Genomic DNA, 24,166 nt, shown 5'->3' on the forward strand with positions numbered 1-24,166 from the left:
AGTATGTCCCACAGTCCATAATTATGTTCCCTGTCAGGTAGCTTCTCCACTCTCTGTCTCCATCACCAGGATGAATGGAAGTTCCCAGGGAACGGTGACCTTACCCACCTTATTCAGGGCTGTAGCCTCAGAGCCCAGCATCCAGCAAGTGCTCCAGACCGCTTCCTCTGCCCCTGCTTCCAGGACGGGCTGATGCGGCTGACCTCTAACTCCCGTCTGCATCGCTAACACTCCAGCTGGTGGTTTAGTCACTCAGTCATATCTGACCCTTTGGAACCCCATGGACTGTAGCCTCACAAGCTCCTCTGTTCATGGGATTTTCCAGGCAATACTGGAGTGGGTTGCCATTCCCTTCTCCAGGGGATCTTCCTGACCCAGGGATCAAACGCATCTCCTGCTTTAGCAGGTGGATTCTTTACCACTGAGCCACCAGGGAAGCCCAACACCTCCATGTGGCCACCAAACAGACATGGCATCCTCAGAACCTGCTCCTCTGCAATCTGGACCCTGGAATTCTCTCTCTCACCAATAACATCTCTTGCTTGTAACCCTTTCCTACTCTCACATTGACTGGAGCAGGCAGCACAGTGGTTAAGAGCACACACCCAGGAGCCTGACTCTGGGGTTCAAATCCCAACTATACCACTTACTATGTAACCTTAAATAAGTTACTTATCTCATCTGTGCCTCAGTGTCCTTGTCTGTAACTGAGTGATAACAGTAGCATCTATGTCACAGAGACTTGTTGGAGGATTACAAGAACACACCTGAAGTGCTCAGAATAGTGTCTGGCTATTTAAGTGTCAGTCATCAATAGTAACAAAAATAGGCATTATTATGAACGTGCTTTGTTCTCACCAGGCTATGCACTCCAATGGACCTGTACTGTGTGACGATATCCCATTTCACATGCCCTTCAAATGCCACCCATGGCACCCGCAATCCCATAGCTGCTCTGCCATCTACATGATCAGAATCAGACCTATTCCCAAACCTTTGTGTCTGATGGGAGAAAGATGTTCTCTACATTTGATTTTTAGATCTTGAACTTCACTGATTACACATATCTTTACTAGCCTTCCTGTCCTCTAAATTGCTACATCACACAATTTGAGTCTACCCGATGCAGTTACTACCTTTAGTCATGTCTGCCTATGAAAACATCAACTCTTTAAGGACCATATGTAACTCTTCTCAACCCTCCAGAAAAGCCAGCACAGCATTTACGAGTACAGCAGGTGTAGCATCAGTGCATCTGTTGACTGGCTCTGATCACCTGTCCAGTCTTAACTCCACTCTGTCACTCAACCAGGAAAAAAAAAAGAGAAGTCTACTTTGGTGACTCAGATGCTAAAGAATCTGCCTATAACACGGGAGACCCAGGTTCCATCCTTGGGTCTGGAAGAGTCCCTGGAGAAGTAAATGGCTACCCACTCGAGTATACTTGGATGATGAATCCCATGGCCAAAGGAACCTAGGGGGCTGCAGTCCAGGGGGCTGCAAACAGTTGGACACAACTGAGTGACAAAGTTTTGCTTAAATTGGACCCTCCAGCGTGAAAAACAGTGACTTTAAAAACAAAAAACTCTTCTATCTGCTGATGTTCAGGAAGCCCTCTTTACCCCTAACCAAGCCCCAGTCACAAGGATAAGATGGTAGCAGATATGCATGATTTAGCCAAGTCATGGTGGATTTATTGGTATCAAACTCCAAATGAGCAATATGTAACTTAAGCTTTTTGAGGAATGTTCTTGTACTCTAAGAGACGGGGATCAACTGTTTTTCTTCTCATAATTGGACAGTCCCAAGAAAGAACTCAAAGGAGAAATCAAGAGTAAGCCCGTGGATTTAAGTATTTTCCATAAAACTGAGAGAGAGAAAATGACTAAAAAGTCTAAACATAGCTTTAACAAAACATTCTTAACAGACTATTCAAATAGCTTGCTAGTTTCTATTTCTATATACTCTATTATCTATCCATCCATCCACCCACATTCTCATACAAGGAAGGTCTAGAAGGTACAGATGCTAACAACAAACTGACCTATCTTGTGAGTCTGATATATACCAAGTCATTCCTTTCAGAATTCTATGGGTTTCATTATGCACTGGTTTTCATGACCGTCATTCAGTTCACCCAAGTTCACTTCCCCAAAGAACAATGTCAAATTTGCACAAATGAGCAAATGTCCAAGAAACCTGGAAAAACAATTCTATTTGCTTTGGCTTCAAAATTGCCCCATAAAGTTGCTTATTTCTCTTCTTTCCTTTCCAGAAGCTCCCATAAGATGGGTCTTAATGCCCCAGTCTGGCTGGGACATTTTCACCCAGTTACTCCCCTAGCAGAGTGCTGTGGCCACCTCCCCAAGGATAACACACCCTTCTTATCTCTCCCTGAGTCAAAGCCTGCCCACTTGGCCGGAAGGCTATCCATCCCCACCAACCCAATCCTCTTCACATGGGGTGTGAGGAAAAGGCTGCTCAGAACCCCTACAGTTATCCTAGACATGCAGGTACTCACCACACTCTACCAACAGGTTCCCCTTGCTGCAAGAAAGCTAGTGTTTGGAAAGAGAAATGGGACGCACACTCAGCTCTCCAAGAACTATTCTGCCATGTTTTTCAGAGTCTCCTTCTGCAACCAACACAGACGCCAAGTGGGCTTCCTTCCAGGATGTTGACTCCTACCACTGAAGACCTGACATGAGGCTACTTCATTCCCTTCTCCCTGTTCCTGCAGAGGAAAGCACTAGATCCACAGCATCCTTGTGAAAGGAGAACTTTTTTTTATGACAACAAAACAAGACCTCAAATCTCTAGCTTGGAAGAAACAGATTAGAGAAGGATTTTTAAAAAAGAAAAATACCTACAAAGAAAGGATTTTTAACTTGGACGACTGAAGTTTGGACAATTCTTCTTCAGAGAAAGATAAATATATAGAAGTAACCTTTCTTTATTACTCGTAAAGTCAAGATAGACCCTTACTTACTAGGACATGAAATATGTTTCCATATTTATAAATAACCTAAAAATACTGCTAGGAGACAGGCCTCATAAAACAATTTCACAGCTTTGGTTCACATAACATCTGACAATCTACAGCCTAACCTACTGATTTCGAGCTGTGCACGGAAAGTGGTATTCCACGAAGAATGAGGTGTCCATCATTGAGATTGCAGCTCACTAAACTACACAAGTGTGGTTACTCAGGTACAAGGCAACTCAGTAAAAGGATCTGCAGAACACCCATCCGCTGAAGTAATATTTATTTAACTCCTACTTCTATTTAAAGTTCTAAGGAAATAGGGATTATAATCAGATGATTCAAAAGGCTTAAAAATCCTTTAATCAGACTGCAGCGGTAAAGTTTATAGTCAATATGGTAAGCAAAGATGACAAAAAAAAAAAAGACTGCCTATTTCAAATACATGAAAAAACTGAATAAGATCTAACAACTTTTTAAGTACAAAGAAAACAAGTCAAAATCATGAGAAATAAATCCCTGGGCCAGAACTGAAAATGGAAATCAGAATCAGTGGAGAAAGCTGAAGCTTTGAAGACTTAAAGGCTACTAGAGTCACTATCGGAGAAGGCAATGGCAACCCACTCCAGTGTTCTTGCCTGGAGAATCCCATGGGCGGAGGAGCCTGGTGGGCTGCCGTCTATGGGGTTGCACAGAGTCGGACACGAAGCGACTTAGCAGCAGTAGCAGCAGCAGCAGAGTTACTATATGATCCAGCAATCCCACTTCAGGGCATATAACTAGAGAAAACCCTAATTCTAAAAGATACATGCACCCCAAAGTTCACTGCAGAACTATTTACAATAGCCAAGATATGGAAACAAAAATGTCCATCAGCACAGGAATGGCTAAAGAAGACATGATGCGTATATACAATGGAATATTACTCAGCCATGAGCTTCCCAGCTGGCGAAATGGCAAAGAATCTGCCTACCAATGCAGGAGTTGCAAGAGGTAGGGGTTTGATCCCTGGGTTGAGAGCATCCCCTGGAGAAGGAAATGGCAACCTACTCCAGTATTCTTGTCTGGAAACTTCCATGGACAGAGGAGTCTGGTGGACTGCAATTCACAGGGTCACAAAGATTTGGACACAACTAAGCACCCATGCATTACTCAGCTATAAAAAAAAGAATGAAATAATGCCATTTGCAACAACATGGATGAACCTATCATGCTAAGTGAAGTTAGTCAGACAAAGACAAACATCATATATCACTTATATATGGAACCTAAAAATTTGGTACAAATGACTTATTTACAAAACAGTGCTGCAATTCATGGGGTCGAAAAGAGTCGGACACGACTGAGTGACTGAACTGAACTGAACAGACTCACAGACTTAGAAAACAAACTTATAGTTACCAAAGGGGAAAGATGCGGGGGAGGGATAAATTAGGAATTTGGGATTAACACATACATACTGCTGCTGCTGCTAAGTCACTTCAGTCGTGTCCGATTCTGTGCGACCCCATAGACGGCAGCTCACCAGGCTCCCCCGTCCCTGGGATTCTCCAGGCAAGAACACTGGAGTGGGTTGCCATTTCCTTCTCTAACGCATGAAAGTGAAAAGTGAAAGGGAAGTCACTCAGTCATGTCCGACTCTTAGTGACCCCATGGACTGCAGCCCACCAGGCTCCTCCATCCATGGGATTTTCCAGGCAAGAGTAGTGGAACACATACACACTACTATATATAAAATAATCAATACAAACATGCTGCTGCTAAATTGCTTCAGTCGAACATGCTGCTATATATAAAATAGATAATACTGTAGAGCACAGGGAACTCTATGCAATGTTCTATAATTACCTACATGGGAAAAGAATCTGAAAAAGAATGGATTTATGTATATGTATAACTGATTCACTTTGCTGTACACCAGAATCTAACACAACACTGTAGAACAACTATCTTCCAATATAAAATAAAAATTAAATAAAAAATTTCTATATTAAACATATATTACTTGCATGATTTTTAAAGCGCTGTTTCTATATTATTATACTCTTTCTATCTGAAGTTCTCTCTTAGGGCCTTCAGATTACCTGTAATTACTGGGTTCAAATAATGGATAAGAAAAGGAGATTTGAGACAGATACCAGCATCATTTGATGCTGAATCTTTTAGGCTTCTAAGACCATATTACTGAAAGATATGGTGTGGAGAACAGACAAGTGGACAATATCTAAATAAGTGATCACCCAAGTGATGACCAGGTCACTAGAAAGTCTGGCGGGAGGAAAGAACACAAGCAGAAGGCAGTAAATCTGGGCTCAAACTGCAACTCCGCCCTGTCGAGTTACTCTGTTGCTTCAAGCCTCAGTTTTCTCATCTGTGAAGTGAGGATGATAATATGAACTTTTCAAAGCATATCCCCCTTGAAGCGAAGAATTTCTAGCAATTTCATGATACAGCGAGTGGCACAGAGTAAAAGAACAAACAAAATCCATGTCTTTCATTGCTGAGAACAGAGGAAGTCAAGGAGAGAAGGCCAAAAGAAATAATCGTATGTGCCTAATACTGTTGAAACTTTTTAAATGGCAATTCCTTAAGAAAGGGAGGAAGTGTCCACAACTGTGAGTGGGAGAGAAGGGAGGGCAAGAGAGCCAGGGCAGGCAAGCAGTCCGGGGCCCAGCACACTGATGGTCCTCGAGGCCTGGCTCACACCCTCTTGGGCTTGGCCCAAATGAGCAGGTCAACACTTGTGAATTTCCTAAGGTAATTCACTTCTTCTGCCCCAAGAACCCACATTTTAAAATTTTAACCATTTTAAAGGAAGAATTTCCTCGAAATATATCAGACTGAACCATAAGCAATCATAGGCTTCCCTCGTGGCTCAGTTGGTAAAGAATCTGCCTGCAGTGCAGGAGACCTAGGTTCAGTCCCTGGGTGGGGAAGATCCTCTGGAAAAGGGAATGGTTACCTACTTCAGTATTCTTGCCTGGAGAATTCCATGGCCAGAGGAGCCTGGTGGGCTATAATCCATGGGGTCACAGAGTCAGACATGATGTGGCAACTAAACCATCACATAAGCAATCAGCATTTTTGTAGGTCAAAAACAGCTGAATATTAACAATTTCATATGGTTCAATAGTAGTACATGCCTTCAAAATATTTCTATGGCAGAGATAGGCAACATTTTTTCTTAACAGGTCAAATTGTAGATATTTTAGGCTCTGAGGGCCAAGAAGCAAAAACAGAGATTAGGCAGGTAGCCATTCAAAAATATAAAAACCCTTGTTAGTCCCTACAAAAACAGGAATGGGCTGGATTTGACTCAAGCGCCACCCTTTGCCAATCTCCATTTTACAGTATCACAAGGGTAAACTTTTTCTGATTATGTTCACTATGAAAATCGCTAATTTTAGGGTAATACAGTGATGCCCTTGAAGGATACGAAAGTGGATGTGTAAAGGCCATTGCTCCCACCCAGTGGCTTTAACGCTGGTGTGCTTGGTCTGAGCCCCAACTCTGCTGTCAGCTCTCCCTTCCGCTACTTCTTCTAATGACCTGGCTTATTTTAGAAGCAATTGTCTGGGGGAAGGGTTGAGGGTGGTTCTAACTTTTCTATGAAGGCAAAAAAAAAAAAAAAAAGGAAATGTAGAAGGAAATGGGGCTTAAGGGTGACTATGAATAAACATAACTACAGAAGGATGGGGAGCACAAGCACTCCAAGGAATTGCCCAAAACACATCCCTGATTTGAAGCCAAAACTCCAGAGGTCCAAAGGATGCAAAAAAAAAAAAAAGTAAATACCTAAAGAGCTGGCCTAAGGTTTAGAGACTAAAGGGGGCAAAAAATAAGTCTGAGACAGACTATACTTTATAGAAATAAGAGATCATTAAATGCGCAACGACCATGTTTCTACTAAGTTAATCAGAGTGGGATCAAACAGGAAAAGGCTGCATTTGTGGACATTCCCAAAAGACTAATACTGGAAAAAGGGAACTGTTGTGAGACACAGTAAGTCATCACTGGGGGAATCAACACTTTCCTCCTGTGGAGAATGGTAAGATATTAGAGTTGGGAACTCTCTCGCCAACATGTATTCAACAGTGACATACCCTGAGGACCTCTTCCAGGTCCATGAATTTTTTTATTTCAAAGGTATTTTTTAAGTCACTGGGAAGTGTTTCTAATTTACGGCATTGCTATTGTTTCAAATGTTATATATTGCAATGAAAAAGGAAAGCTTCAACAAACAATCAGAAAAAAAAACAAAACCTATGTGTAAGTGGATATACTGAAACAGAAAAGAGAAACTGCTGATACACACTTCTGGTCTGTCTTATAGGGCCACTGATTCATAAAAATCCTAATTTAGGTAACATTTTCCATCATTCAATATTAAAAACTTACCCTAGAGCAATCCATTCTCCTGCATTTCTGAATACTCTCATGTATATCTTATAAACCTTCACCAGTTCAGTACCCTGCTATATTCTACACGGAAAATTAAAGGGGGTTAAAAAAAGAGAGAGACAAATCCCATACGTACATGAGCTGCCTGGATGACAGTGAGCCTCTGGGTACCGTCTGCCCATAGCGACGACCAGTCAGCACATTGTCAGGGACCCCGGCAGTTTCCAAGTACTCAGGAAAGACTGAGATGGTTAAGCTGTTATAGGAGGGAGACAAAAAAAAAAAAAAGAGAAAAAAAATAAAAGATTTAGGATAATGATTGCATTTTTTTTTTTTCATTAAAATGCTAATGATGACCACAAATTTCCAGATAACCAGGTTGATGAATTATTCATGGTCACATCCAAGATGAAGTCTCCCTGCCACTGCCGGAAGGCCCAGAGCATGCTGATAATTAGCATGTGGGCCCTCTACTGAGTGTGACAGAAGTACAGGTGACCACAAGTCTGTCCATCAGTGCTGGCCCTCACTGGCCCTCTTGAGAAAACGAGATGACCCCACCCACACTGACGCTTTCTCATCTCACTCTTCCTTCACATCAAGGAATAGCACTAGCCTGGCTCTTTGTTGTGACATCTAAACTCATACCCTATAAAAACTTGAAAAGCTTGAAAGGAGACATGAGATTTTCTGTATTGAGCAAAAAAAAATATCCAATTTTTAAAAACTTTTCATTGAAGTAAAACATACAGAAAACGACACATACCACACATGGACAGCTCAATGAATTTTCTTAAACTGAACACCAGATCAAAACCCAGAACATTATCAGGACCCCAGAAGCCCTACTTCATGCCCCCTTGTAAAGGTACTACTCTGCATGAATTACTTTTGCCCAGTTTTGTAGACAAATTGATTCAATGTCCTTATCAATTTTTCACTTAAAAATCATTCATTGGACACCTCCTATATGTGAAGCACAGTGCCAGGCTCGAGAGCTACAGAGATAAGACACTGTCTCTGTCTTTAAGGAAAGCAAAGTCTATTGGGACCGAGAAACACACACAAATGATCCCCAAAGGGCAGTGGGATGCACACAGTGACTCAGATTCATGGCAAGCAGCCCAGAAATACAGAAGCAGGGAAGACTTTCAAATACAAGGGAGCCTAGCATGTCCTCAGGCTGAGTAGGACTCAGCCAAGCTGGGAGTGGGAGACCGGACAACGGAAAAGGCAGAAGTAAGAAACTACATAGCATAACTCAGTGTTGCTAGACTCTCCAGGGTGAAGCCAGGAAAGAAGCTGGAGCCAGACCGCACCCTTGTATACAAATTCAAAACCTTTGAACTGGCTGCAGAGAGCCACTGAGGGATCAGATCTGAGTTTCAGATTCATTACTTTCTGGATGGATTCACCGAGGGCAGAGCAGAGGCAAGGAGACCAGTAGGGCCAGTTTGGTTGTCAGGTAGGAGAGGAACGGGTAAGATTAGGGCATGGAGGTAGGTGGTGAAGGAAAAAGGGGAGAAGAGTTAGTACTTGAAACATCCAGATGCTAAAAGCAGAACAACATGGTACTTGACTCCATGTGGGTGGATGACAGCGACAATAGAGGTAAAGAATACTAGTGAATGAACGAGTTTAATAAGGAAGACAGTGGGTTTAGTTTGGTGCATTAGAAACTGAGATGTAGAAGATTTGGGTGAGCACTTCCAGATATTCTTGAGTGTGAAGGTTGGCAAAGAAACCTGAGCAGAACATAAAAGTGGTTATTACATAGAAAGTAGCAGAAATTAGATTAGCAGGTGAGATCACTGAGGGAATATGGGTAGAGGGAGACAACTGGAGGCTTAGTGCTAAAAGCAGAAGCCTAGAGAACACAATGATAGGGAGAGGAAAAAGACCTTGTGAAAAAGACCAAAGAAGACAGTCAGAGAGGTACCACGGAAGACAATGAGATGATTAAAGACAAGAAATGAAAAATACAGCTTTGGATTTGACACTTCAGCAGCCATGGGCCCCCTTGATTGAAGGTGGTTTCATTGAGGTGGTGGAGGCAGAGATAAGAGAGCAAGTGAGAGAAGAGAAAGGAGAATGAGCAGTTGTTGGAAGAGACTGGTGCTAATCAGTAGAGAGAGAAAGGGTGAGCGTTCAAGAGGGAGAGATAAGAACAGGATAATGACCCAAAGAAGGTGGGTAAAAGGGTTAGGATGACAAATGAAAGAGCTGACCTTAAGAGGAAGCGGAATCCACAACCCTCTGACATTAGAAGAATAGTAGAACTAAAGGAATAAAACAAGTCTGGTTATGGTAAGTTTGAAGGTAACAGCATTGGTGGGATATTAGAGGCAATGGACCAAATGACATCAACATTGTAGACAAAATAGTTGCCATGTCTCTTTGCGAAGAATAAGTTGACACACAAATGGTTTGATGCCACAGATCCTGAAAATCTTGATATTGGGCTATCCTCTAAAATTAAAGTAGCCTAACCCTGTTTTAAGGTAAATAAACATAGCCAGTACAAATCAAGACAGGAAGGGGCATTTGCAAGATCAGCACACCCACAGCAGAACCTATTAGTACTAAAAGAAACAGCACACGAGCAAAAGATTCAGATGAATTCACCTCTTAAAATGATTTTTGATCTCAGCGCCAAGTTTTCCAAAGATTTACACATAGTTTCATTAAGCGAAACCACGACCCACTATCTTACAGGCTTCTTAAGATGCTTCCATTCAGACTAATCTAATGAGAATGAAGTCATGGCATCTGAAAGAAAAGGCAAGAGGAGGAGGCTGGCGCTGGCAGTGGCACCTGCCCGTGATTTCCTAGTGAAATGTCCCTTAAGATGTCACCCTGCTCCAGTCTCTTGCCCACGCTCCCACCTCAGCTTCTGGCAAGTCTGGAAGTGGGTGGAGTAGCTTGGCTCTTGAAAAGAGCTCCAACAATGCCAAGTGTAGCAAGGTTCATTAGAAAGTCTAATGCGATGGAAAACACCTTATAAAGTAGCTTTTCTGTTCTCCAAGCAACCTTTGTGATCTCACAAACTCACAAAAGCAAACCTTTGTGATCTCACAAGGCCGCTCCGGAACTAGTCCGTTTTGGTTACGTGACCATATCTACCGGCCATCGTTGGAGGATGACAGAATATCAGAATTGCAGATAAACACATGATTATCCTTAAAGTCAGCCAGAACAGAGAAGGTTACGGAGCCATGAGATGCCTATGGACTGTGTCATTCATCTCTGCATCCCTGGGGCACAGGGAATATAGCAAGCAGTCCATAAATATGGAATCAATCAATAAACCAATATATAAGTGAAGAGTTCTCACAAGCAGGAGATAAAGAGGCCAATTAAATGGTGAGGACAGAATTACTCTTTCTATTCCTTCTTTTCCCACCCTGATGTCAGAGCCAAGCTGCAAATCGCTTTCAATCGCACTCACTTTCCTCTCCATAGAAGAAACTCTTTATGAACTCATAAATAAATATTGTGTAAGTAAGAGAGTTCAGAAATCATGAAAAACAATATGCCTCTTAAAAGGGAAAATAAGTAGGTGCAAACATTTTGTGCACACAAAGAAATAGAAATTGCCCACTTTACATCTGCCTTCTTTGTTATCCTTCAGTGAGAAGGACAGAACATCATTACTCTTAACAGCAGGGTGCTTCTCCTCCTACTGCTCACTCACACAGCCACCCGCTCAGCTTCAACCCACTGTGGCAACAGATCCTAATGAGATAATCAAGTCTCGCTTCCTTAAAAATTCTGATCCTGACATGGATTTGTATTATTCATCATCTCACTTCTTTTACGGCACATAAGCTCCGAGGTATCACTGATCACAGTGAACACATTTCACACATGACAAGAAGCACACTGTAGTATTGTCTGGAGACAACTTTAAGGACAAAGTTCCCTAGAGTAAGGAATTGTAGGTGGTTGTTTTGTCTGTTAGTATGCACTCTGTGCTTCTGAACTGTTAAAAAAATCACTCAGTAACTCGGTCCTGGAACACTGACTGTTTCTGCCCATTTGAACAGCAGTATATAGAGAAGCAAACAGATCTAGAACATTACCATCTTTTTTCTATTCTTGATTAAGGATCTAGGAGACCAGGGCTTCCCTGGTGGGTCAGTGGTGAAGAATCCACCTGTCAATGCAGGAGACATGGGTTCGATCCCTGTTCCAGGAAGATCCCACATGCTGTGGAGCAACTAAACCCATGACCACAATGAAAGAGCCTGTGCTCTGGAGCCCACAAGCCACAATTACTGAGCCCTTGCGCTGCAACTACTGAAGTCTGAGTACCCTAGAGCCTGCAACAAGAAGCCACCGCAATGAGAAACCAGAGCACCGCAACTAGAGAGTCGCCCCTGCTCACAGCAACTAGAGAAAAGCCTGCACAGCCAAAAATACATTAATTATTCAAAAAGAGAAAAAAGAATCCAGGAGACCAAGATGAACAATACACTATTCACTTGAATGCAAGCCACCAAGGAGAGGAAAGGAATATTTATGCCAGTACACAAAGTGTTTAGTGTGCAACTTTTTAATTACTATATTTATGATACTATCCATAATATATTCACTAACACAAATGCTCTCTACAGGGACATTAATCCTCAACAAATACATTAACGCTTCCCTTCTCTCCCCCAAATTCTTATTATGCTGACATGGGGCAAAAATGCCAAGAATTCTCTCCAAAATAAACATTCTATGTCAACAAGCACTTGTTCTGCTATCTCCCTTTCTAACTATTTTATGATAACATAATCACTCTACACTCTACTTAAGTACTTGCTGCTATTGCCCTAAAAGACAAATTTGTAAGCGAAATATTTTCCTAAAGGGCTTTGTTCAATGTAACATCTTTTTTGCTATGAAAGCGGGTTCAAGCTACTAGAAAGTTGCTTATGCTAAATTCTGTAACTCATAATTCTCTGGTGTCACCCTGCATTATAATACTGTATAATTTCTGCTTTTTAGAAACCTCAAGGAGTAAGATATGATTATGATGAAGATTTTCATAATAGCTAAAGGGCGACCCATCTAAGTAATAAAACGGGTTTCATTTCAATCATATTGGATTTTTTTTTTTTTCCCTAAAAGATAATGCCTTCTCAGAGAGTCCAGAAAATGATTAGTCTCTGGTGGCACAGAATCATCAATATGACTATCAATTATCTTGCTCTATTAGAACATGAGAAATATTGACTGAGGAAAAGACGGGAGCCCTGTGGATACTAAGCAGATGTTCAATTTCTACCAGCATGAACTGGATGGGGAGTTCCTACCAAAGCAACAGGACATTCTGGGAACCAAAAGGAAGAGGCTGCTGAAATTCAAACACCAAGGAAAAGGAGACCCAAAGGTGAAATCTGAGTCACAGATCCAGGTCTAGGGCTAAGTGGAGTCAGGCTGAGTGGAAGATGAATGGATGGGACAAAGGGACAGGATGAAAGGCTGGCTCTATGTGGGTGCTGCTGGTAACCGACTGACAAGCGCCAGTGGTCAGTGGTCTGGCCAGTGGCAAAACCACCTTTCCAGGCACAGAGGGATGTCTGCTCCTCCCCTCAAAGGTCACAAATGCAACATTTTGGGAGATGTTTTGCCTGCCAAGTTTGGTTATCTCCTCTCCCCTGCTATCAGGAGGTGAGTTTCATTACTGTTCAAGTATCAATCTTTCCCTTCCTCAAGTCAGCTGAGTTTGGAAACCAAATAAAATTTAAAAGCCTCAGAGAACTAAAACTTAAAATACCAAGTTTCACATAAGCTCTGAAGGACACAGTTCACATTCTGAACCCATACTTGGGCAGCCAAGATGTCTTTTTTGTTTATTCCTTGGTTCTTATAGAATTCAACTCCTATTCCTTAAGACTCACAGGAAGTCATTTAGTACAAACATAGCCAAACCCAAAATGTGCCCTGGGGTGTTATTAGTAAGTGACCATGCCTCAGTTTGCTCATCCATAAGATGGATATTATAAGATGGAAATAATAGCAATATTTACCTCCTACAGTTGCCATGACGCTTCTCAGGTGGCTTGGTAGTAAAGAATCTGCCTGCAATGCAGAACACCTGGGTTCAATCCCTGAGTTGGGTAGATCCCCTGGAGAAGGGAATGGCAACCTACTCCAGTATTCTTGCCTGGAGAATTCCGTGGACAGAGGAGCCTGGTGGGCTACAGTCCATAAGGTCGCAAAGAGTCGGACACGATTTAGCGACTAAGTAACACACACACACACATGGTTATTTAACAAGGACTTCCTTTAGAGACATTTAGTAAGCTGAACATCCAGGAACACAACTAAATCAACTGCTCTGATGTGAAGTATCTGTGGAAATGTGTAAATAAACTCAAAACCTGGAGAAGAGAGGGCTTTGCCACTAGATAAGTAGCTGCAGGCAAGTCAATTAGCCTTCTACACCCATTTGTAAAATGGGTTAATGATACCTATCTTGCAAAGGTATGAGGAACAACAAATGAAAGGCTTAGACAGTATAAGCAAATGTAAATTAAACCTTAATTAAATGGAAACACAGTACCTAATGCCCTATGACACATAGATCTTTATTTAGAGCTGAGAAAGTCATCTGCCTGGTGGTTTCTATCCAACTCTCACCACCTCATATGATAAGATCTTCTTCCCAAATTATTTTCAACAACCTTTCTTTGTATGTGTTAGTTGCTTAGTCGTGTCTGACTCTTTGCAATCCCATAGACTGTAGCCGGCCAGGCTCCTCTGTCCATGGAATTCTCCAGGCAAGAATACTGGAGTGGGTTGCCATTTCCTTCTCCAGGGGATCTTCCTGACCCAGGGATCGAACCTGCGTCTCCTGCATTGCAGTCAGATTCTTTACCCTCTGAGCTATAGGGAAGCCCCTGTTAATAAAATGTTTTCAACATTACTGTTTAAACAGTAAGTACAAGTATTATTGAATTTTCAGGTTAAAAAAAACAGATTATAAAACTCTGCCCCCCCAGCATTATGATATTCCCACTTTTTTTCTTAACTTTTTCTTAATTCAAATGATTTCTTTTCCCCCTTTCCCATTTTTCTTTATTAAATCTTTGCTTTCTCACTGGAAGTTATGTCACTGCAATAATAGTAACTACCATCTTTATGTTATTTAGCAATTTACAAGGCACTTTCATATACATTATCTTTATTTCCCTTATTCTTTCTTCTCTTTATTTCCCTTTGCTCCACTTTTCAAAACACAAACAGAACTTCGTAAAATCAGTAAAGAAGCCATTTCTCTCCTTCTGACTGCCAACACATTAACATACAATAGAGTTGTCTACAGCAACTTAGACTATATACAGTATACTTAAATAGTGACACATCTAAATCTTCTTGCAAATAATTTTTTTTCCTTAGTGATGATCTTTTGAAGTTAAAGTAGAGTGAAAATTATGTAACATGTTAGTACATGTTAACATGTACTAACATGTTAACATAAGACAGGAAAATTTCTTTAAGTACCATGAAAAATAGTAAATAAAAAATAAAAGAGAAAAGAAATAGTAAAAAGATTTATGGAAAGAAAAAGAACAAAGTTGATGTTGCTTTAACTTTCAGGAAAATTTCCACTGTCTGTCTCACCAGACCTATTTTTCTCCAAGCTCTGCATTAAATAATCTGATCATTAAATCTGTGAAAACCACAAGGGATGCACCCATCTCATTAAAAAAGATGATCTTTTAAGCTATGATAATGAGAAAGAGCATCTATTTTTGGTTTTAAGGGCAGAAGTACTTCCTGCCTGTTGCTCCGGAGGCAGCAACACTTCTAGTAAGCTTTAGCACAAAGCAGATGCCTGGCACTCTTTACTGATCATGATGAAAACAGGAACCTTCAACTAGGAATGTTTCCTCTCAGAAGCTCTGCATACTCTCAATCTTGATTTGTCAACAAAGAACATGAGGTGTCTGAAACAGAAAAGCATTAATTCTACCAAGTGAAGGTAAACAACATTTTTCTTAAAAAAAAAAAGAAAAAAAAAAGGATTTGGCAAACTCTAGGTTGGGAATCAGATCAGATTCCCCTATCTTCATTCAAACCCTACAGGATACAAAAACCTTTAAAGTTTGAATTGGCTTCCTCTTGGCTTAACAATGGTTCAATAAGGTCCATAGTAATCTTACAGTAATTCTTGACATACATTAATATATTAACAACTTTAAAAAAAATGTTTAATGTTTTAAAACTGGGGAACTAATAAAATATGAGGAAAAAGTTGAAAGAGAGGTCATATTTGGCCCTGATTCTGCTGTGGTGTTTACAAGGTCAATAACATAAGCCTTTGCACATTATGAAATCTTCTATATTTTGCAAGGGATATTCTGAGATTTTATCCTAAGAATAAAGAAGGATATTATGGTCTGACAATCATCTATAAAATCTATAGATACGTTTTATGAAAACTCAGTATCCTACAGAATATACCTGTCTCTCTGTGTGTATGTGTGTGTTTGTGTGTGCGTGCATACCCATGCACACATGAGTGCACGTCCAACTCTTTGCGACCCCATGGACTGTAGCCCACCAGGCTCCTTTGTCCTTGGGATTCCCCAGGCAAGAATACTGGAGTGAGTTGCCATTTCCTCCTCCAGGGCATCTCCACAACACAGGGATAGAACCTGTGTCTCTAGCAGCAGCAGGTGGATTCTTTACCACTTGAGCCACCTGGAAGCCCATAAAATATTCCTGGGACTGCTACATAAAATGCTCCTGAGAAAAGAGTTTTTTGCCAGCTTGGACATGACTCAAGTCAAACTAGTAGGGGATTTAAGAAAGTGTGACCCAACTGGGATTATAGCCGTGGAAAGCCCAAGGGGATGAAAGTCATTTCTTTGAAATACTGTAAATTGTATGCTATTCTTGTGAACAGGTTTGAGGTCTGACTTGGAATTATACCTAAGAAATAGCTGACCCTTTCTCCTAGTATGTACTCAAATCAAGAAAGGATGACACTTATTTCAATTTTGACATTGTGAGTAACAATCCTTGAATGAAACAAACATATAGTAAATGGAATCCATCCTAGAATAACCAAATTAACTCTTCTTTAATGGACTGGACAACCATGTATCCAGGTAGAAAAACCAAACTTGAGAAGTTAATGATTAGGGATTTTCAGGATTGAGTGGTGGATTACAATTATGTTCTTAACTACCTTCCCTCCAGATTCCACTAAATAAGAGTCAGGGATAGACTCACAGGAGAATGGAAGAGGGGAAAATTGATGGAAAAAATTTTTGGAAAATGGAAAGCAGATGAGCTAATGATGAGTGAATTTTCAAAGAGGAACAGACAAAACTAAATGTGTACTGGTAGAACTGACAGGAAGAAGCCAGCCAATGTGGGGCACAGACCCCCAGAAAAGTACTAGTCCAGGCACAGTTACATCTAAAGTGGGGGCATGCACAGTTATCAAGACAGTATGGTACTGGCACAAAGACAGAAATATTGATCAGTGGAACAAAATAGAAAGCCCAGAGATAAATCCACGCACATATGGACACCTTATCTTTGACAAAGGAGGCAAGAATACACAATGGAGAAAAGACAATCTCTTTAACAAGTGGTGCTGGGAAAACTGGTCAACCACTTGTAAAAGAATGAAACTAGAACACTTTCTAACACCATACACAAAAATAAACTCAAAATGGATTAAAGATCTAAACATAAGACCAGAAACTATAAAACTCCTAGAGGAGAACATAGGCAAAACACTCTCTGACATACATCACAGCAGGATCCTCTATGACCCACCTCCCAGAATATTGGAAATAAAAGCAAAAACAAACAAATGGGACCTAATTAAACTTAAAAGCTTCTGCATATCAAAGGAAACTATTAGCAAGGTGAAAAGACAGCCTTCAGAATGGGAGAAAATAATAGCAAATGAAGCAACTGACAAACAACTCATCTCAAAAATACACAAGCAACTCCTACAGCTCAACTCCAGAAAAATAAATGACCCAATCAAAAAATGGGCCAAAGAACTAAACAGGCATTTCTCCAAAGAAGACATACAGATGGCTAACAAACACATGAAAAGATGCTCAACATCACTCATTATCAGAGAAATGCAAATCAAAACCACTATGAGGTACCATTTCACGCCAGTCAGAATGGGTGCAATCCAAAAGTCTACAAGCAATAAATGCTGGAGAGGGTGTGGAGAAAAGGGAACCCTCTTACACTGTTGGTGGGAATGCAAACTAGTACAGCCACTATGGACAACAGTGTGGAGATTCCTTAAAAAACTGGAAATAGAACTGCCTTATGATCCAGCAATCCCACTGCTGGGCATACACACCAAGGAAACCAGAAGGGAAAGAGACACATGTACCCCAATGTTCATCACAGCACTGTTTATAATAGCCAGGACATGGAAGCAACCTAGATGCCCATCAGCAGATGAATGGATAAGAAAGCTGTGGTACATATACACAATGGAGTATTACTCAGCCATTAAAAAGAATACATTTGAATCAGTTCTAATGAGGTGGATGAAACTGGAACCTATTATACAGAGTGAAGTAAGCCAGAAAGAAAAACACCAATACAGTATACTAACGCATATATATGGAATTTAGAAAGATGGTAACAATAACCCTGTGTACGAGACAGCAAAAGAGACACTGATGTATAGATCAGTCTTATGGACTCTGTGGGAGAGGGAGAGGGTGGGAAGATTTGGGAGAATGGCATGTATGAAACGAGTCGCCAGTCCAGGTTCGAAGCACAATACTGGATGCTTGGGGCTGGTGCACTGGGACGACCCGGAGGGAGGGTAGGGGAGGGAGGAGGGAGGAGGGTTCAGGATGGGGAGCACGGGTATACCTGTGGTGGATTCATTTCGATGTTTGGCAAAACTAATACAATATTGTAAAGTTTAAAAATAAAATAAAATTAAAAAAAAATTTTTTTTAAAAAAGGAAAAAAAAAAAAACAAGCCAAAGACAAATACTACAGGTATCATTATATGTAAAATCTAAAAAAAAGAAGTCAAACTCATAGATTAGAAATCAGGTTGTCAAAAGCTGGAGATAGGAGAAATGGGGAGAAGTTGGTAAAAGAGTGCAAATTTTCAGTTATAAAATGAATTACATGGTGACTGGAGTTGAAAACACTGTATTGTATAACTGAAATTTGCTAAGAGAACAAAACTTAAATGTTCTCACCGAAAAAAAAAGAAAAAAGAAAAATATGTGAAGTAATGGATGTGTTAATTAACTACATCAGGGAAATCCTTTTAAAATGTAAATGTGTATCAAAATACCATGATGTACACTTTTAAAATCTTATAACTGTATATGAAATATACCTCAATAAAGTTGAAATAACAAAAGATCCAAAAATCAAAAAAAAAAAAAAAATAAAGTGGGGGCATGAATGGAGAAGGCAGCGTGGAGGTAGCAGTGACAACTGGAGAACCGCTTGTAGGACATCTTAAGGAGCAAACCTCCAGATCCATCCTGAGCCATGAAACTTGCCAGCTTTCTCTCCTTCTACCTGAGAAGGTCGGGACTCAGGACCACAAGGAAGGGTGACTGAGTGGAGGTACCATTCTGAAATACAGGACTGAGCAAAAGCATACACTCCAAATGGAAATAACTTTCTTTGCTGGATTTCTAACCAGCCCAAGAAGAGATCTACAGTTACCAAAATCAGAGAGAAAGGGGGCTTCTGAAAACAGAAAATCATCCTATGGTAAGTAAGGTTCCAAGGTGACGTGAGAGGAAGCCTGCCCACTTCTTCATGCATACAGAGCCTTCACATAAATAAAAATGACAGCAAATGATCACTGGACATGTGATGAAGAGTCTAACATGACAGACAGGAGCTTCAGGAGGAAAGAGGGTCAATTCTGGGAGCAGGAAAACACTTCATATCCATTATTAAAAAGATATTTGCACCCATAAATAAAAAAAATAAGATGCTATAAAACAGAAATATTGTGAGAACAAGAAAGAGTTACTGGAAATTAATATTATGATCACAGAAATTAAAAATTATAGGGGATAGAAGATAATAGAGATAAGTGTGCCCCAAGAGTAGAACAACAACAACAAAAAAAATCAGAGAAGGATAGAGGTCAGGAATTTTTTTTTAAAACAATAAGGAAGTTGGAGGGAAAATACAAAAGTTCCAATGTGTCTGACAAGTAAGTTTCAGAAAAGAGAATACAGAAAACAGTGGTAAGAAAATTACCATCCACTACCTCCCGCAAAAATGATCACCACGGATGAAAAAAGTTACACACCAAGGCATGTTATATGAAACATTAGGGGATTAAATGTAAAAGACTCTACAAGCTACCCCCTACATCAAAAAAAAAGTCACATATAAAATAACCAGACTCAGAAAAGCATCCAACAATTCAAGAGCAAATTTGGAAGTAGAAGAAAATGAAGCAAGGACTCCAAAAGTCTCGGGGAAAATCATTTCCAACTTTAAATTCTGTATCAATCATATGTGAGGAGAGACTAAGTGATATCTTCACACATGCCAGATCACAAAAAAATTACATCATATACACTCTTCTCTCTCAAGAAGCAAGTGGGCAATGTGCCTCCCCCCAAAGAAAAAGGAAACCAGGAGAGATGCTATTCAGTAAACAGGTCAATCAAGAATTCCCAACATGGTAGTAAAGGAAAATTCCAGGTCAACAGCTGTGCATAAGGCCTCAAGAGCAAACAGTCCAGAAGGGAGCAGGCAAACAGAAGGCTCCCGGAAAAACGTCACACACACACACAAGAAGTGAGAGCCAAGCCGTTGCGTTTGACCTTATTTGAGAATTTGGGGATGAATAAGTAGCACATAAATAGAATGGAAAGCCAAAAAAAAAAAAAAAAACAAAGATTTTTTTAAACATACTGTACAAAAAAGAAAACAAAGCCACTGCATAACTCAGCTATGGAAAATATTGATGGAGATACAACTATCTCAGAGAGTGAGAAGCAGGTATTTAAGGGAAGGAGTATAAAAGAAAGCTAACTCCTTCTCTTCCTTAATAGAAACTCAATATTTAATGTCTAAAAATGAAAAAAAATCAAGAAATATCAATATAAAGATATTAGCTACATGGAAGTAAATGTCAGAAGAAATGCTAACTGAATTGAAAGCAGTTGCTTCTGAGAAACAGGAAATGATAGAGCAAATACACAAGCAGGAACTTGTAACCTATATACATGTACTAGGATGATCAAAAAGTTAGTTCAGGTTTTCTTATATGATCTAGTGGAAAACCCAAATGAACTTTTTGGCCAACCCAATATTACTTCACACAAAAAATACATTTTTAAAAGGGTATAAAGTTATGAATAAAATATATAAACCACCTAATCAAACACAAATTGATGATGTGAAGTTTCACTTTATACTATAAATTTTAAAAAAACAGATAATCTTAGTCTCCTCCTAGTTAACCAAATTGATAAAAAATTCAATTGAGTGCATTTCACCTTGAACTAGTAAGGAGCACTGCATGAGAGATCAATTACACATAGATTGTCAACACGTGGTGAAAGCTCCCTGGATACCAGGGCACAAGGGGGGCTCCTCCATCTTTGTGATCATAGAGTCATTAACCACAATTGCAAGTGGATAAACAGGTTGTCCACTCCTTATCTACCAGAGACCCTACTGTGCTTTCTTATAGTGAAGATTTGTCCTTACAGAGGGAAGAAGGATGGAGAATGTTCAACATCAGAACTCTCTTCCTATATTTGAGAAATTTCTCATCATATGAGTATTGAAGAGACACACCTTTCAACATAGAGACAAAAATGGCTGGACCTTCCTGGACTCCCTTGCAGCTAAGGCATGGGACCTAGTTTTGGCCAGCTCTGCACTGAGAGCTGGACCCAGAGGCAGGAGTAAATTATCACGGGTGAGGGCAACAGCAACAACATCTAGTGCCCAGAGGCAGGTAAGGCGACAGATCTGGTAGCAAAAGTCTGGCCCCAGTGGTGTGGTCAGTGTAAACTAGCATGAGCCTGTGTTCAGGATCTGTGATCGAGTCCACCCTGCATTGAACTAATCATAGCATATAACCTTGGGTATGAATCTGGCTGTGTAGTGTCTAATTGCTCCATCCTGTTCCCAACTTCCAGCAGTTCTAGAAACTACCCACTATCTTCTCAACAAATTACTTTCCTGTGTAAACCCTTCAGCCAGTCTCTACTGCATCTATCTAAGAACCCTGCCTGATATACTGCCCCAGAATACACAGGTGGAGATAGGTAACCATCTACTGAAGTTAAGAATGAAACATTTATGTTCCTTATGATACTAAAGCAGAATTAAGGACATTTTTCCACGGGGAAACATGGGGGAAGGTTAAGCTTTAAGTTACAAATAAAACTGTACTGCTGGAATGTTATGGGTTAAAAGTTTCAATGGGCTCATCTATTCTTTGTTTTCTCCCACTAGAAAACACACTCCAAGTACAAAATCACAAGCTGACTTTACATTAAGCCATGAGAATGTAATCAGTTTGTGAATTGTCACTACTCATATTTGGCAAAAGACTTGTGCTCATGATATTTGTTGTTGTGAGTGGGCAGAAGAGCAGTGGGTGAGGTAGAACAATTTTCTTTGTCTTTCTACTCAACACAGAGCTTTCTGAGAGATGAAGCCGTTTGAAAACCAGTGGTCAAGAACTGCACATGAATATGAAAATGCAAACCAAGGCATGCAAAGATTTATACTCAACGGTAGAAACATCAATATTGCTGAAAAGCTACATCCATCAGCTCAGCCTGCTGCAGCATATTTAGTCCCAAGACTGAGAAGGCTGAACCCTAGGCAATTTATCTGCATGTGTGTCGGGCTAACCACACAAATTTTGCAGATGAAGCTAGAAGTTAAGATAGATAGATTGGAACGAACTGTTGATCTGACCAAAAGGGCCTCATAAGAGAGTCAAATGCATTGATGACATTAACAGAAATGTGGATGCAAAGAAAGAAAGCCTCTTTGTGTGGTGGGCATTGTTTTTGGAAAATGAGGAAGTGCTTCAAGACAAAGTATAGCTACAGTTTTTGTTAATTGTACAGAACAAGATTATACCCACCCTGTAAAGAAAGCTTACAAAATAAATGCAAAGCCTGATGTACGCACATAACTTTCCTTTCTGTGGTGTTATTTCACAAAGACTTGCCAAGAGATCAATTCCTCAGTCACAGAAGTTAGGATATAAGGTCACCTTGGAAAAAAATTAACTGTATTTCAGTTGGTGATGTAAATGCTACCTCAAATTCTCTCAACTGCCAAAGCATCTTTACCATAAATTCTCCTGTGCCGTCAGTTCCCATGAAATATCTAATGGCTGCTAAAACAAGAGTTTCATTCCACAGTTGTCCAAGTGAATTATATTGTGCTCATGCAGTGTTTTGAAAAGCTGAGATAAATTTATTTTAGTCAATCCCAGATCAACCGCCTCGCTGTCCCCCCACTCCCTGTTTTTCTTTGGGATTACAATGGACAGTGATGCCACACGGCAACATGTGTATGTATCAGAGTAAATATGCAATCTAATCACCACAGCTCTGTACAGAACAAAGCACAATCCTGCTCCTTCAGTTTCAGAAATCAAAAGAGAAAGGCAGCGGGATTCCAAGAAACCAGTCTCAAAAGCTTTTTCCACGACTACTTTTTTGAGAAAATTTGAAATAAGGGTCAGCTTCTGATGCATAATATAAAGGAGGCAAATTCATAGCTAGCTAATGAATTTCAAAACGGTGAAACTCTGCTATTTCCAAAACCCACTGTGTCCAAACCCTGAATTAATATTTAGGTATACAGAAGTGTTTCTTTGTTCTTCCCCTTCTCCAATGGCTTAAGAGACCATCCAGAAATGAGGGGTTCTATTTCATCCTGTGTAGGTTATGCTTTCAACCATCATTAAGTAGCACTTTTTTTTTTTTTTAACTTTTACTGTAAGAATCTCTATATAGAGCTTCCCTGGTGGTACAGTGGATAGGAATTCGCCTGCCAAGGCAGCAGACATGGTTCAATTCCTGGCCTGGGAAGACCCCGACATGCTGTGCAGCAATTAGGCCCTTGTGCCACTACTACCGAGCCTTTGCTCTAGAGCCTGGAGACTGCAAGTGAGGAACCCAGGTACCTCAATTACTGAAGCTCTTCACCTGGAACCCATGATTTGCAATAAGAGAAGCCACCGCAGTGAGAAGCCCGTGCACCGCAAGCCCCTGCTCACTGCAACTAGAGGAAAGCCCATGCAGCAACAAAGGCCCAGCATAGCTGAAAATAAATATACTTTTTTTAAAAAAGATCTCTCTATGATTATATAATCTCTCAAATACCTTCTTAATCTAAATTTTTTAACAAATATGGTGGTGTTAGTCGCTCAGTCATGTCCAACTCTTTGCGACCCCACAGACTGTATGTAGTCTGCCAGGCTCCTCTGGTCCACGGGATTCTTCAGGCAAGAATATTGTAATGAGTTGCCATGCCCTCCTCCACAGGATCTTCCCGATCCAGGGATCGAACCCAGATCTCCTGCACTGCAGGCAAATTCTTTACCGTCTGAGCTACAGGGAAGTCCCAACAACAAATACGGCAAGATATAATTAAAATGGCATTGAATAAATCAATATCACACAGTGTAAACTAAACCAGTGACATTCTAAAGAAAGTATAAAATGGTGAAACACTGTTGCTCATTTGGAAAAACTGTAACTGAAAGCAAGTCAAATGAAAACCAATCCTCCAACATTTACTACAAACACA

At 40.4% G+C, this 24,166-nt stretch overlaps 1 protein-coding gene across 11 annotated transcripts in view; it reads right to left on the minus strand.

Moving 5' to 3' along the window:
- APBB2 (amyloid beta precursor protein binding family B member 2) overlaps nucleotides 1-24,166 on the minus strand; it is a 385,290-nt gene that overhangs the window by 233,351 nt on the left and 127,773 nt on the right. For 9 of the 11 annotated variants that reach the window (XM_070791347.1, XM_019962637.2, XM_070791346.1 and 6 more), the window contains one exon: nucleotides 7,521-7,640. The exons of the other annotated variants lie outside the window; for them this stretch is intronic. The gene's annotated coding sequence lies outside the window, so the exon portion shown is untranslated. The remainder of the gene's footprint in view (nucleotides 1-7,520; nucleotides 7,641-24,166) is intronic. 11 annotated transcript variants of the gene reach the window in all.

Source organism: Bos indicus, chromosome 6, assembly GCF_029378745.1.
Source record: "Bos indicus isolate NIAB-ARS_2022 breed Sahiwal x Tharparkar chromosome 6, NIAB-ARS_B.indTharparkar_mat_pri_1.0, whole genome shotgun sequence".
Classification (NCBI taxonomy): domain Eukaryota; kingdom Metazoa; phylum Chordata; class Mammalia; order Artiodactyla; family Bovidae; genus Bos; species Bos indicus.